We start from the raw sequence: 14804 nt of genomic DNA on the forward strand, positions 1-14804 counted from the left end.
CACTCACCTTGTGTCACTATTGTGAGAAAGAGTTAGTTTTGATTAGAGAATGATTCTGAAAAAACTAGTGTTCTGATCACACTGAGTCCTCTGTTCACCACTGGACTTTCATATTTATGCCTGTGTAACTATTGATTTCCAGTAGCATCACACAGGCACAGAAGTTCAGTGGTGAAACAGGTCCATAGTCACTTTCATGTTACAAACACTTGATTTTTTTCAGTCTTGGATGCCAAAAATAGGGGTAATATTTTTGCTTTGTTAGCAGATGGTCCAGGCCCATGTAAACAGTGATGCTTTCTCAATTCAGCTAGCAGCTCCTAGAAGATTACTGTGAATTCCCAAGTGTCAGCAGGAGTTTGTGCATGATTTAAGTATTTAGACGCTAAGTAGAATCCACAATAGTTCTAAAAGGTACATTTTGAAGATTATTACCATGTGACCAGAATCTACCCAGTCTAGTGCATCTGTGCAGTGTCACTGACTTCCTCTTGCCCTTTTGTAAGAGGAAGTCAGGGGCAGGCCAGAATCCCATAAACGGATTATTTGGTGTAGACCCTGCTAATGTGCTTTAATGTAGGGCTGGCACTGCCTTAAAGTGCACTAGAGAATTTTTATTGTGCAGCAGAAGGGTCTGCAACAGACCAATTAATATGCCCCATCTTAGTGTGCTTTAGAAATCACACCCCGGAGAGCACATCACCCTCAGACCTCAGTTTATGAATATGGGCCTTTCAGGCTAATGTTTTGGTTTGGCTAATGGTTTGGCCTCTATCCCAATAGAAGGGGGTTTATTTCTTTTGTTTATTTGGAGATTGAGAGATTGAGCCAGAAACGAATGGGCCATTTTGAATGAGGATACTGGAGGGGGGAGGGGGGTGGGAACCACATACTTTCCCTATTATAAAAAATGGTTTGCAATAGGTGCACAGACAAGACTGCTAAGGGTAGACAAATGGCAGCTGGCAGTGAAATAGATCCCATTGATAAGTATAGCTGACTGTTCCAGTGAAAATTGGTTTTGATTTGACTGAGTTATGAGCCTTTGAGAGTTGCACTTTGTTCATGTAATTAGTATGATTTGTATCATTTTACAGCAGCCATCAGAGGAAAGCTAGCCTGCCCTGCATGGGGAGCGACGAAAGACTCCTACAGGGACGTGGCTAATTCTTTGTAAGTGTACATATCAGTTCAGTGCGTGAAAGGGTACTTTATAAAATGTACCCTAAGGGCCTGATCCAGAGTCCATTCAAGTCAATGGGAGTCTAGCAACAGGCCTTTAATGCAGAGCCCTGCCTCTTTCATTGAATGTACTTAAGGTGCACATGTTAAGCTTTGCATATTTAAGATGCACACCTATAAAAATTCTCTAGAGGAGCCCTGCATCACATAAGGGGAGGGCAGCCCTGCGCAGGGAGCAAACACAAAGCCTGTGCACCTTGTACTGGCCCAATGCCCAGGGGCCAGTTTCAATTTCATTGAGTATTTTTGCCTCATTTGCTGGACATGAAGTAGGTGCATGAGATGGGGGCAAGGGCTCCATTATAAGACCCCTACCCAGTCTGGTGGTGTCCTGGAATACGGAGCAGAAACTGCACCACCCCTCAGTGTGCAGAAGAGGGGCTTGTTTGTATTGGCCCTCAAAGTGCATTAGACAGGACATGCCAGAGGTGTCTAGTGTTTGTTTGATCTTTTTCTTTAAAAAGTCTACACAATTAACTACATTCAAAGAACTTGAAGGCTGCATGATCAATCACTCAGCAGTCAGGAAATGCCAGAGATGGTTTCATGTACAAACAACTCTGCTGCCTGTGCATATGCTATATGATCACATACAATTAGGGCTTGTCTACACTTACTGGGGGAATTGATGTGCGGCGATCGATGCATCGAAGGTTTATTTAGTGGGTCTAGTGAAGACCCGCTAAATCGACCGCAGATCACTCTCCTGTTGACTCCTCTACTCCACTGGATCGAGAAGAGTAAGGGGAGTTGACGGGAGAGCGTCTCCCATCGACATCGCGTACTGTGGACCCCATGGTAAGTAGATCTAAGCTACATTGACTTGAGTTACAGTTTTCATGTAACTCAAATTGCATAGCTTAGATCAACTTTTCCCTGTTGTGTAAACAAGGCCTAAGGCTCAGTTTTTAGAGATTTCCCATCTCTTGTAAGATCTCAAAATGGGGCTTGGGTGAGCAGGACCTGTGCAGAGTGGTGAATTTCACCCCTAATGTGCATTTTCTGACGGGATTTAAAGTCACTGATTCTGTTTACTACATTCCACCATTTGTTTAGGAGACCTAGAATGGGCTCCTGTTTTAAACGTGCTCATATCTGGCTTGAATTAAAGACACAACAAGTGGATAAGTAGTGGTAAGAGGGGAATGTTTAATTAATTATCTAATCTCGAGTTTTTATTTAGCTGGGTGACTCATCCAATACAAACATTTTGCTGAAAAGAATGAGTGATTCACAAAGTGCAAACTATGAATAAAAGACAAAGACAACAATGAATTGGGGCTAGAACCTCAAGTGGTGTAAATCAGCATAGCTCCATTGACTTCAATGGGAGCTCTACATATCAAATAAACATCATGGCCAGATTCTCCCCTAGTGTAACGTTTACTCTGCACAGCAGTGGGAACAGGATGGGACTCGGTGTGCAGAGTTAACATTAATGCCACGTGAGAATCTAGCCCTTGGTGTTTATTTTGTTCATCAAACTCTCTCCTTTTCCCATTGAAGTCAAAGGGGTTATGCTGAATTATGCAGTTGAGGATTTGATCCTTTAGACTGGGATTTGGCAGTAAGGTTTACAGAGAGTTAGGCACCCAGCTCACAGGATTTGGACACCTTCTTGGGAAAAAAAAATGCCTGTCTGAAGTACAGTAGAATTTGGCTGTAAGAGCTCACTCAAGTCAATGACAAAACTCATTGATTTTAAGATATAGGATTAGGGCCTAGCAGAGCCAAACTCCCATTAAAGCCAAAAGGAGTTTCTATCAACCAAACAACAGAATTTGGCTCTTAATATTTATTCTGTACACAGAATAAATCCTACTCCCATCACAGTCAAAAGGAGAAGGGTCAGGCTCAGACTGCGTTTGCCCAATTAACAAAAACCTTTTCTTTTAAAGAGATAATTTACAAAAATTACACCTACTTAAAACTTTCAGAAAGCTGATCAATATTAATCCCTGGGTGGGTGTTAGTGTCTCATTTCTGAAGCCAAATACCATCAAACTGGTAAACCACTTTTAACCTCACTTCCTGGTAAATTATGTTTGGTTGCCCTTTTATTCAACATGCTTTGTATACAAATGAGCAGAAACTCCCGGTAGACTCCACTGAAAGGTTAGCAGTTGCACACAGCATTTTAGATGAATGTTAGAGATCTACTCAATACAAATGAGCATTTCAGAAAAGAGCACTTATATTTGATTAATAGGGACAAATTTCACTTTGATGGGAGTACAGAAGGTACAATGGCGAAAGTGGTTGTTAATCATGGTGCCAAGGTGTCAGCAGTTAAGTATTGTGTACTCCAACATCGTAACTATTGTTATGACATCAAAATGGGACTCTGGGATGGATGGTTTGCAATCCACATTTAATCCACATTTAAAGACAAGCACATTAATGCAGGAACGTAATGAGGGGCTAGTTCCTCGTTTACAATCTTTCCAGTCTACAGACTGTCAAAACATCTTCTGACAAGTTGGGCAGATTTGTCACATTTCCCTCCCCTGATGCTCAGTCGTTATTTAACTATTAATGTGAGTGGCTTAGGGTTGTCTCAGTGGGACAAATGAAAAAAGAGAGTCTCCAATGAAACCAATAGGCATATGTTTGAAGAGACCAATAGCATGAATATTCTTGTGGATTTTTTGGTGGAACAACAACAACCATGAAAACAGCTGAAAAATGCCTACTTCAAAGCCCACTGAAGTCAGTAAATATTTCCATTCACTTCAGGGGGCTTTGAATAGGTCCCAAAGAAAACAGATGGAACAAAGGAAGGTGGGGGGGGGAGGGGAAAGAGTGGCTTAGGTCCTAACTTCCAGCGAGTCTCTGGAGTGAGATCTAGACTCAAACTCTCCTTGTATTTGTGTGTTCTTACTAACTGGGGTCTGACTCATTTCACAAGGACTCTCTTACCTCTCCCTGCTTAGTTTGGGTCAAAGTCACCCCCCTGAAAGGGCTAACAACACCTCTCCATCACTTAAGTCCCTCCAGTCTTAGATTCAGAGAGGGATTGGACACTGTGCAGCTACAAGAATATTTAGAGTTGTAACAGTTAATGCAAACAGTTTTGGAACTGGTAGAAACTTCATGCTTCCAGTTTTAAAACTAGTGTCTAACTGCTCTGGGTTAAAATGAGAGAGTGGATTATCCACATCCGCCTTCTCTGGTGTTCTTACACCGGTCTCTGAAGCAGCTGGTGCTGGCTGCTGTCAGAGACAGGAAACTGGACTTGATGGACCATGGCTCTTATCCAAGTCTGTGGCAATTCATGTTCTTGTGATTTAAGTGGTGGAAGTGTCTCACGATGGCTTTCTGCACTTGTGTGAATTCCCTCTTTATGCAGATATACCAGCAGAAGGATTGCTGCCAGAAGAAGCTTCATCTAACAGTAGGAGTTTTGCCAGTGTAGTTACTGGCATAGCTATAGCAACAAACCCTTCCTAGTGTAGCCAAGGGCTTAGAACCAGAGAGGGGCTCCCTTATTCGGGATGACATTTTTGGCAGTTTTTGAAGTATCTTCCCCCTGTGATTAAATCTGGCTCATTGGGATGTTTCATAGCACAGATTATTTTGAAGTCTCTCTCATTCAGATTGTCATAGCCTGATAGCCCTAAATCTTCTCATCTGCAAAACATCTTTTGCTTTAACTCAGTAAGCCAAATTATTACAACTTCCATGAATAGCATTTTGAAGCTGTTTTGGCATGCTTTCTTATTTTAGTTTTGGCAGAAGAAACGACGGAGTCTAAGGAATAAAGTGGAATAGGTTCTTTATCAGTTGCCCAATTCAGAAATACATTTAGTTAAACAATAAACAGTTTATGCTTCCAAGGATAATGGTTAGGGAGGCATCCATGAAGTGCAGCAGAGACATGCGTCTCCCTTTTAGTGATGATGGCAGTAGGCCACCACCGGAGGAAGAGCAGTCCCTAGGGAGATTCCGAAAGATGGTATATTTACGTTCTACAATTTAGCTTTTTCTTTCTAGCCTTTTTCCACTAACATGGAAAGGGGAAAAAAAAAGTCTCAAGGGAATGATGTGAGATGTCCTGATCTGGCCTAAATTTCTAAACATCATGGTTTTGTTCACATCTGTCATCAGTAAAGAGTACTTGTAAGTCTTCCACTATAGCCAGCGTGCCTGTTACTTATTCTCCTTACGCTCTTCTAGCCCCCTTCACAGGTTGCCTCAATGAGGGATTCTAGGGGGCAGCCCTGCCCAGATGTTAAGAAGCCATCATCAGAATCAAGGATTGTGGACATGAGTTTCTTTGAAACTCTCAGGCTTGTATTTGGCCATATAATGTTAGGGCATGTTTATGCTACAGGCGCAGTGCTGTAGCTATGCTACTGTACACCGGTAGTGTAGATATTTCCTTCGTTGACGGGCGGGGGCGGGAAAACCCATACAAAAACCCAAACCTTTCTGTCAACGTAGGTAATTCACTTCCCCAAGCAGGGTAGCTAGGTCAATGGAAGAATTCTTCCATCAACTTAGCTGGGTCCACACCAGGGCTGAGGTCATCTTAACTACATGCTCAGGGGCATGAATTTTTCACATCTCAGGCCTTGTCTACACTACGGGGGTAAACCAATCTAAGCTATGCAATTTGAGTTATGGGGTTAGTAGTATAACTCAAGTCGATGTAGCTTAGATCTACTTACCATGGGGTCCACACTACGCTATGTCGACGGGAGACGCTCTCCTGTTGACTCCACTTACTCTTCTTGTTCCAGTGGAGTACCGGAGTTGATGGGAGACCAATCTGTGGTCAATTTAGTGGGTCTTCACTAGACCCACTAAATCGACCCCCAGTACATTGATTGCTGCAGCGTCGATTCTCCAGTAAGTTTAGACGAGCCCTCAGAGTGATGTAGTTAGGTCAATCTAAATTTTAAGTGCAGACCTGGCTCAGAGAAATGAGCTCAGGTTTGGGACTTGTGAAGTCCTTCATTTGCACCCCAGCTTTGACACTGGGCTCTCATTGAAGCCTTTTGTTTATTATTTTGCACTTTATTCAGATGGGACAGTGATACTAAACCAGGTAGTTTTACTCCGGTGTCTAGTCAGTTTTATTTCTTCATTCTGGTGCACTAGTGTGAGGTTGTAATATCTGGGTTGCAAAGGCTGCAGGGAAACAAACATAAAGTCACTGATATTTTTAAAATCAGTCATTAAAATTTTCTATTAGTATTTGATTTTGTAAAAACCATTTTTTAAAAAGTACTTACATTTTGAACTGAGTATACTTGGAAGTATCCCTTTAATCTTACTATGGAAATTTTTGATTGGATAGTGGGAGATTCCATTAATTTCTTCTCTTTCTTAATGGATTTAATTCTATTTTCTCTTTCTGCATTCATTTCAATAGCAACCAGTTCTTTTCATCTGGGTGTATTTATCCCCACCATTGTGTTTTTTAATGTATTATCACTATCCCTGCTCATTTCAATATGCAGGTTATGTCTGTCTATATAGACACGTTTACTTGATTTCCTCCAGTGTACTTAAAATGCTTCTGCTAAAAGTTATCTTTTTCCTGCCACTTCAACTATGCTGCGCCTGCTCCCCGACCCCTCTAGAGTCACTTAGCTGACTACTCATTGCCAATCCATCAACTTAGAACTTCTTGTCCTGCTTTCAAGGCTCTGCATCAGCCAGTACATCTCTAACTTGGCCTACTTCCATACTCCATCCACCCTCAGTGAGGCCAGCTTGAATGCTTGCCTACTTCTTTTTCTAACCAAGATCTGTACCTTCTACCATGCTGCTCCTTATTCTTAGGCTGCCCTTCCAAATCCTATTTGCCAAGCTTCCACTCTTGACTCATTCAAATCATTCCTAATAATTCACTTCTGCAGCATTGCCTACAAGAATGACTGCATTTACCCTTACAAAATTATACCACCAAGATGTACAAAGGTCTAAATGGAGTAATTATATAATCACATATCCGTAACCCAGGGCTTCCCTTCCTCTTCCTGGTGCATATTTTATCCTCACTTGTCTATCAAGTCCATTATTCCGGCTCCAATCCAGCCAAGCACGTACATAGCTTTAAAAGCACTTGTGTCATATGTTGAAGTCATGCTTAAAGTTTCACATGAATGGTGCTGAATTTGAACCCTGGTGGAGGAGATGGGACCTTCTAGTTCATTCTCTTTGGGCATTCAGGCTCCTTGTACAAATAGAGCCCATTTCTGCAGCTATTAAAGCTAGAGATGTAATGAAACATTGTACAATAATTCTAACAATGATCTTGAGGTGTTTGCTCATTATGAGCAAAAGCAAATGAGCCACAGAGTTTGCTGTAATAGTAGAGATCAGCAGTTCCGATCTCAAAAAGAGACAGAAAATGAGGAGAAACAGGAGATGGAGAAATATAGCTCTCCAGTATGTTAACAAAACTCCTAGCCCTTGAGGTCCTTTGCTGTAAGCCGCTCTAGCAACTTTGCATTTGGCATGTGGACACTGACCAGAGTGTTTGAAAAAGCACTTCATTTTTAGAAGAATGGGTTAAAAGACAATGACAAAACTGAACGAGTTCTGAACTATTTTTATGTAAGCTAGGATTTTGCAAGTAGAAAACAAACAAACCACTATCCATAGGCTTCCACAAGACACAGATTCACAGACTTTGGTCAGAAAGGGACCATCATGATCATCTCATCTGACCTCCTGTACATTGCAGGCCACCGAACCTCACACCCCCCCGCCCACTCCTGTAATAGACCCCTAACCTCTGGCTAAGTTACTGAAGTCCGCAAATCATGGTTTAAAGACGTCAAGTTACAGAGAATCCATGATTTACACAAGTTTAAACCTGCAAGTGACACATGCCCCACACTGCAGGGAAAATGAAAACCCCTCAGGGTCTCTGCCAATCTGACCCAGGGGAAGATTCCTTTCTGACCCCAACTACAGCAATCAGTTAGATCCGGAGCATGTGGGCAAGACCCACCAGCCAGACACCTGGGAAAGAATTCTCTGTAGTAACTAGGAGCCCTCCCCTTCTAGTGTCCCATCTCCAGCTGTTGGAGATATTTGCTGCTAGCAGTTGCAGATCAGCCACATGCCATTGTAGGCAGTCCCATCATACCATCCCCTCCATAAACCTATCAAGCTCAGTCTTAAAGTCAGTTAGGTTTTTTGTCCCCACTGCTCCCTTTGGAAGGATGTTCCAGAACTTCACTCCTCTGATGGTTAGAAACCTTCACCTTATTTCAAGTCAAACTTGTTGATGGCCAGTTTATACATAAAACTCATGAGGCTCATAGATCCAGATTTTAAAATGGTGTTTATGTTTAGACAAGTATAAATAATTGTGCTAGACAACATAGCCCCATAAACCCGAAGTCCTTGCTTGAAGAATTTACACCCTAAGGCCCTGATTTAGCAAAGCAGTTAAGCACTTGCTTAAGACCCATTGAAATCAGTGGGCCTTAAGTGCTTTGCTTAATAGGGATGAGTTTACTTGCATGTTTAGAATTAAACATGTGCTAAGCCCTAAAAGGATTAGAACCAAGATATGTAGAAAATAAATCTTAGTGGATTCTGATTTCCTACTATTTTTCCATATTCAGACTACATTTGCAGGACAGCTCTACAGAAATAGGGGGATGCTAATTTCTTACAGCTTCCAATGTATAGATATAACAGAGCTGAGCTGAGCCACACTCAGCTTCTTTATAGGAAGATTACCAAGTACTCCTCAGTGGGCTAGGTTGACCAGACCACCACAGAAACTGGGGATGAGGGAAGGAGGCCAGAGACATACCAGTTCTTAAGGGAAGGTGTGTCTATATGTATTTTACCAACATTGACACACATTTAGTTTTAGTCTCATTTCTCCATGCTTGTGCCCAAAGTGTGTGTAAAATCCCCCGTCAGGGAAATTCCAAGTACAGGGCGGCAGGCTAAAACCTGTACCCAAACTCAGTACCTTCTTTTCCAACGTGCTATTTCTTCTCAGACCCTGATTTGGTGCTGGCTTTAGAGCTGCCTCTCCATGGAACTGTTTTGCACTCCTTCACAACCCCACTTTTCTTTAGTGTTACCTCTCTTCCTGCCACATATAAAATGAGCTGGGACTCCCCACCTCCACTCACTCCCAGCAGACTTTGCAAAGGATTAGTTCACTGGAGTCAGCTGGCCCATACTCTAGTTCTAATCCCTGGGGGAGTCAAACTTGCTAACAAGAAGCAGCAGTATAATCATAACCGGATTGATCTGGGGAGTTTTGTTCTTTTTCCCCCAGCCCATGACAGTTTACTCTGTCACAATGAGGTTAATAAAATCTGTGCTTCAACAAGCTTTGTGGTTGGAAAAATCATGGACCCATCTGGCTAGTAGACTCCAGCTGATTGAAGGCAAAGCAGCCAGAGTGTAACAGTGACTGGCAAAGTTAGTGTGTGTATGGTGGGGAAAAAACCAAACAATAAAAAGTAAAAAATGCTATGAAGTTCTCCATTTTTTTAAACACTTTTTTTCCTAATATTTTGAAATTGTTGAAATTTTTTCTATCAAGTATTATTGTCAATGGAAGGTTTCATTTAAAAAAAAAAAGAAACTAGGAAAATTTTGACCAGCTCTGGAATCTGGCTTCATGTCTTTAAGGTTACCTACACATTTGACTTGGAATTATTTGTTTTCTTATCTAATATCAAGAAGCAAAAACTCACCTTGAAACCTAACAGAATTGCCATAACTCCAGTGGTCATTTGTCAGATTTACAATTCCTACTGCCTTTAGTGAGAACTGCACAGCTAGAATCCTCTGGAGATTACTCCACAAATGGTTTGGAATTTGCATCTCATTCAGAAAAGAAAAAACAAAGGCCCAGAATCCCATCCGGTGTAAACCAGCTTGACTTCAATGGAGCTGTGCTTATCTACACCAGCTAAGGATCTGACCCAGGATATACAAACCTGAAAATGATCTTTTCTGTTTTCATTTGCAGTTAAAACATTTTCTCTTGTGGCTTATCCTGAATGCTCATGACCTGTTCTTTACATGATTCTGTTGGTTGGGATTAGCTTAACTTTGGTGTTTCGCCACATTAGATAAGATTTTTTTCCCCCTCTGCTAGATTTTTGCTGCTAGCTATTTTAATACCCTCAGCTGTGAAGATCTCATTTTAAAGTGAGTGAGTGTTTAGAAATCAGGGTCAGAAATATCAATAGATCAGTACATAAAGCTATGAAAACAAAGATTAAAGAGTGAAGTGCTTAGAGGTAGTACATGATTCCCCGTGCTTGAAGAGAATACCATACTTGTCATCTGGTTTATAAGATCCTGTCAGGTAAGCATCTTGGAACAGTTCACAGTTAAAGACCACAAGACGTACAAAAGAACAGAAGAAAAGGAAAGGATTAGCAGGTGCCAAGTGAAAGAAAAGCTTTAGCTTGGAAGTTTGGAAATGGGTCTTTCTAACAAAGAAATGGTGGCACCCATCCAAACGTGCCTGTTCTGTAGAGCTGGTCACTTTTCTCCCCCCTTGTTTTTTTTTAAAAATCATAATTAGTTTGACACCTTGCTTTTTGTCAAAAGTGAGACTTTTTGCCAAGAAAAAAAATCTTTTGATGAAACTTTGTTTTTTCATTGAAAAAAACAGAAAGGAAAGATGGTTGGGTTTTCACAAACAAATTAAAAAAAAAAAATCTTTGAAAATTAGGCATTTTTCAACTGACTCTACTCTTTTGTGTTCACATAGGGGCTTTACGTATCCAGAAGGTCACCGCATAGGAACGAACAAGTAACCTATGGAGAAGGCAGGACGCCTTCCTATCTCAGAGCTGAATGCTCAAAAGGAATTCGGAGTCTAACCTCTATTTAAATTCCTAACTTCCACTGAGGTCAATGAAGAAAGATCTGCAGCACTCAATTTAGACAGTAAAGAATATTTGAGGAATGATCCTATAATCTACCTGCATTTATAAAAGCACCCATCACCATGATATCTAGGCACCATACATCGTATTATAAAACCACTGCACTGTCATAGCAGGACCTCACAGTCTCTCAAAAGTGAGGGTAACATGCCAGGAGGTTTAGGTCTGGGTGAATAACCTCTTCTTGGTACTTTGATTCCACTATACAGTGGAATCAGAGAGCATCATTTGACGGACATAAGAGTTGAGGCGTGGAGTGCACAGCTAACATTCAATTAATCTTTCTTTCTATGTTGCTGGCAAATACTAGAGATGGGTTCTCATTGCTAAATCACAGGGCTTGTTGCCCCTTCTTGAAACACTCCCTGCACCATGCCCAGAAAAGGTTCCACCATCTCTCTTCGGTCAGTCCATTTTCCCCCATCTTCCCATCCCCCTTAATATATTTTTAAATAAACCTCTTCTGTTTTTAAACTTCCCACCCCTCACTGACTCCCCCCACTGACCAGAAGACTGCCTGCTACACAGGGAATGTCAGAGGATGGAAAGCCAGCTTGCTGATGGCTTTGTGGAGCTGCTTTGCATGTGCCTCCAAGGTTGTGCCATGGCCGAGTGCTGCATGACCAAAGAGAAGAAACACATGGGCAGCTCCAGCTGGAGACTGAGTTAGTACTGGGGCTTACAGCAGTCTGCTGCGGAAACAGAAAGGCAAGGACTGCAGGAGTCCTGCAGCTGCAGGTTATTTGGTACGTGAGTACATGTGAGGCAGGGTGGATCCAGCATCATATAGTTTCCTGCACTCACTACTTATTCTGTCTACCCCATGCTTTCCCATCCCTAGCGGAGTCACATGTCCTGGGGATGAGGAAGCACTTTCATATACCTTTCCTCCTGGTATCCACTCTGTGCCTTTTCCTTTAGGATCAAAACAACCACCACTTTATTCCAGACCGGGATGCTAAAGGTTGTGGGTACGGGCAGCTATGTAAGATGCTCAGGGGACTCTAAATCAGAAATTAAAAAAAAAAACACCACCCCTCAAAGTCTGTAAGAGGATTATAACTAGATGGAGTAAGGAGGTGGCCAAGGACTTGCAAATGTCACACAGGCTCTAGAAATTCTCTTGGCAACTCCAGGCAGCTTCTGGCTACTGTTTCTGTGTAACAAGCAGATGCTGCTAATAGGAATTATTCAGAGTGATAGACAAGGGACACCTGGCTCTGAACAGCCATTGTATTTTCAAGGAGAGGAACTGAAATTGGATTTCTTTTGAGAGTGAATTAACTGCAGAGAGCTACTCAAAGGATCAGAAAAGCCTGGCTCATAGAAGTGCTTAGACTCTCTGTCATTATTGGGCCAAACCCCAGAAATACACTCAAGGGGGAGCCCAGAATTTTGCAAAGTAAAGGTTGGTGAATATTACAGAAAGGTGGATAAATGAGTTTATAAGGGAAACTAAACCACCCTGCAATTGATTCCCTCCTGTAAGGACAGCTGTGCCTGAAAGGAGATAATCTCCATAGGATCCGATCGCTCATGAGTGGGGAGGCTGAGAGTGGTCCCACACTAGCCTCCCTCAGCAGAAGGCAGCTTTAAATTCTCCCCAGAGCTTCCCATGTGCGGTGCTGGTAGAGGCTCTCCAGGAGACAGGCAGGTTGCATGCCTCTCCCCACTGCCCTACTCCTGCCATCTGCCTGAGTGGCCTTACCTACTTGGTGGGTGCTGCTGGATGCCTCCAGGCCAGAGAGAGCTGCAGGTGACTTTCTCTCAGGAGGGACCCCAGCCTGGCTTCAGCCAGCAGGGTTGGGCTAGAGCTGGGGCCAAGTTTTCTACCTGGCCCCTCTACTTGCCACCACTGTTAGATAATTTGGGTGCCTAAGCATCTAGCTTATGGGTTCAGTCAAATACTTAGGCAGAACAACAAAAAAAAACTTCAGAAACAGACTCCCACGAGAGACTGCTGAATTGGAATTAATTTGCAAACTGGATACAATTAACTTAGGCTTGAATAGAGACTGGGAGTGGATGTGTCATTACACAAAGTAAAACTATTTCCCCTTGTTTATTTCCCCTCCTACTGTTCCTCACACGTTCTTGTCAATTGCTGGAAATGGCCCACCTTGATTATCACTACAAAAGGTTCCCCTCCCCCCCCCCACTCTCCTGCTGCTAATAGCTCACCTTACCTGATCACTCCCATTACAGTCTGTATGGTAACACCCATTGTTTCATGTTCTCTGTGTATATAAAAAGAAAAGGAGTACTTGTGGCACCTTAGAGACTAACCAATTTATTTGAGCATAAGCTTTCGTGAGCTACAGCTCACTTCATCGGATGCATACGGTGGAAAGTGTAGAAGATCTTTTTATGTACACACAAAGCATGAAAAAATACCTCCTCCCACCCCACTCTCTTGCTGGTAATAGCTTATCTAAAGTGATCACTCTCCTTACAATGTGTATGATAATCAAGGTGGGCCATTTCCAGCACAAATCCAGGGTTTAAACAAATGTCTGAGGAGGGCGGGGGGGGGGGGTAGGAAAAAACAAGGGGAAATAGGTTACCTTGCATAATGACTTAGCCACTCCCAGTTTCTAGTCAAGCCTAAAGTTAATTGTATCCAGTTTGCAAATAAATTCCAATTCAACAGTTTCTTGCTGGAGTCTGGATTTGAAGTTTTTTTGTTGTAATATAGCAACTTTCATGTCTGTAATCACGTGACCAGAGAGACTGAAGTGTTCTCCGACTGGTTTATGAATGTTATAATTCTTGACATCTGATTTGTGTCCATTTATTCTTTTACGTAGAGACTGTCCAGTTTGACCAATGTACATGGCAGAGGGGCATTGCTGGCACATGATGGCATATATCACATTGGTGGATGTGCAGGTGAACGAGCCTCTGATAGTGTGGCTGATGTTATTAGGCCCTGTGATGGTGTCCCCGAATAGATATGTGGGCACAGTTGGCAACGGGCTTTGTTGCAAGGATAGGTTCCTGGGTTAGTGGTTCTGTTGTGTGGTGTGTGGTTGCTGGTGAGTATTTGCTTCAGGTTGCGGGGCTGTCTGTAGGCAAGGACTGGCCTGTCTCCCAAGATTTGAGAGAGTGTTGGGTCATCCTTCAGGATAGGTTGTAGATCCTTAATAATGCGTTGGAGCGGTTTTAGTTGGGGGCTGAAGGTGATGGCTAGTGGGCGTTCTGTTATTTTCTTTGTTAGGCCTGTCCTGTAGTAGGTGACTTCTGGGAACTCTTCTGGCTCTATCAATCTGTTTCTTCACTTCCGCAGGTGGGTATTGTAGTTGTAAGAATGCTTGGTAGAGCTCTTGTAGGTGTTTGTCTCTGTCTGAGGGGTTGGAGCAAATGCAGTTGTATCGCAGAGCTTGGCTGTAGACGATGGATCGTGTGGTGTGGTCAGGGTGAAAGCTGGAGGCATGTAGGTAGGAATAGCGGTCAGTAGGTTTCCGGTATAGGGTGGTGTTTATGTGACCATTGTTTATTAGCACTGTAGTGTCCAGGAAGTGGATCTCTTGTGTGGACTGGACCAGGCTGAGGTTGATGGTGGGATGGAAATTGTTGAAATCATGGTGGAATTCCTCAAGGGCTTCTTTTCCATGGGTCCAGATGATGAAGATGTCATCAATATAGCGCAAGTAGAGTAGGGGCGTT

This window comes from Eretmochelys imbricata, chromosome 11 (assembly GCF_965152235.1).
Source record: "Eretmochelys imbricata isolate rEreImb1 chromosome 11, rEreImb1.hap1, whole genome shotgun sequence".
Lineage (NCBI taxonomy): Eukaryota > Metazoa > Chordata > Testudines > Cheloniidae > Eretmochelys > Eretmochelys imbricata.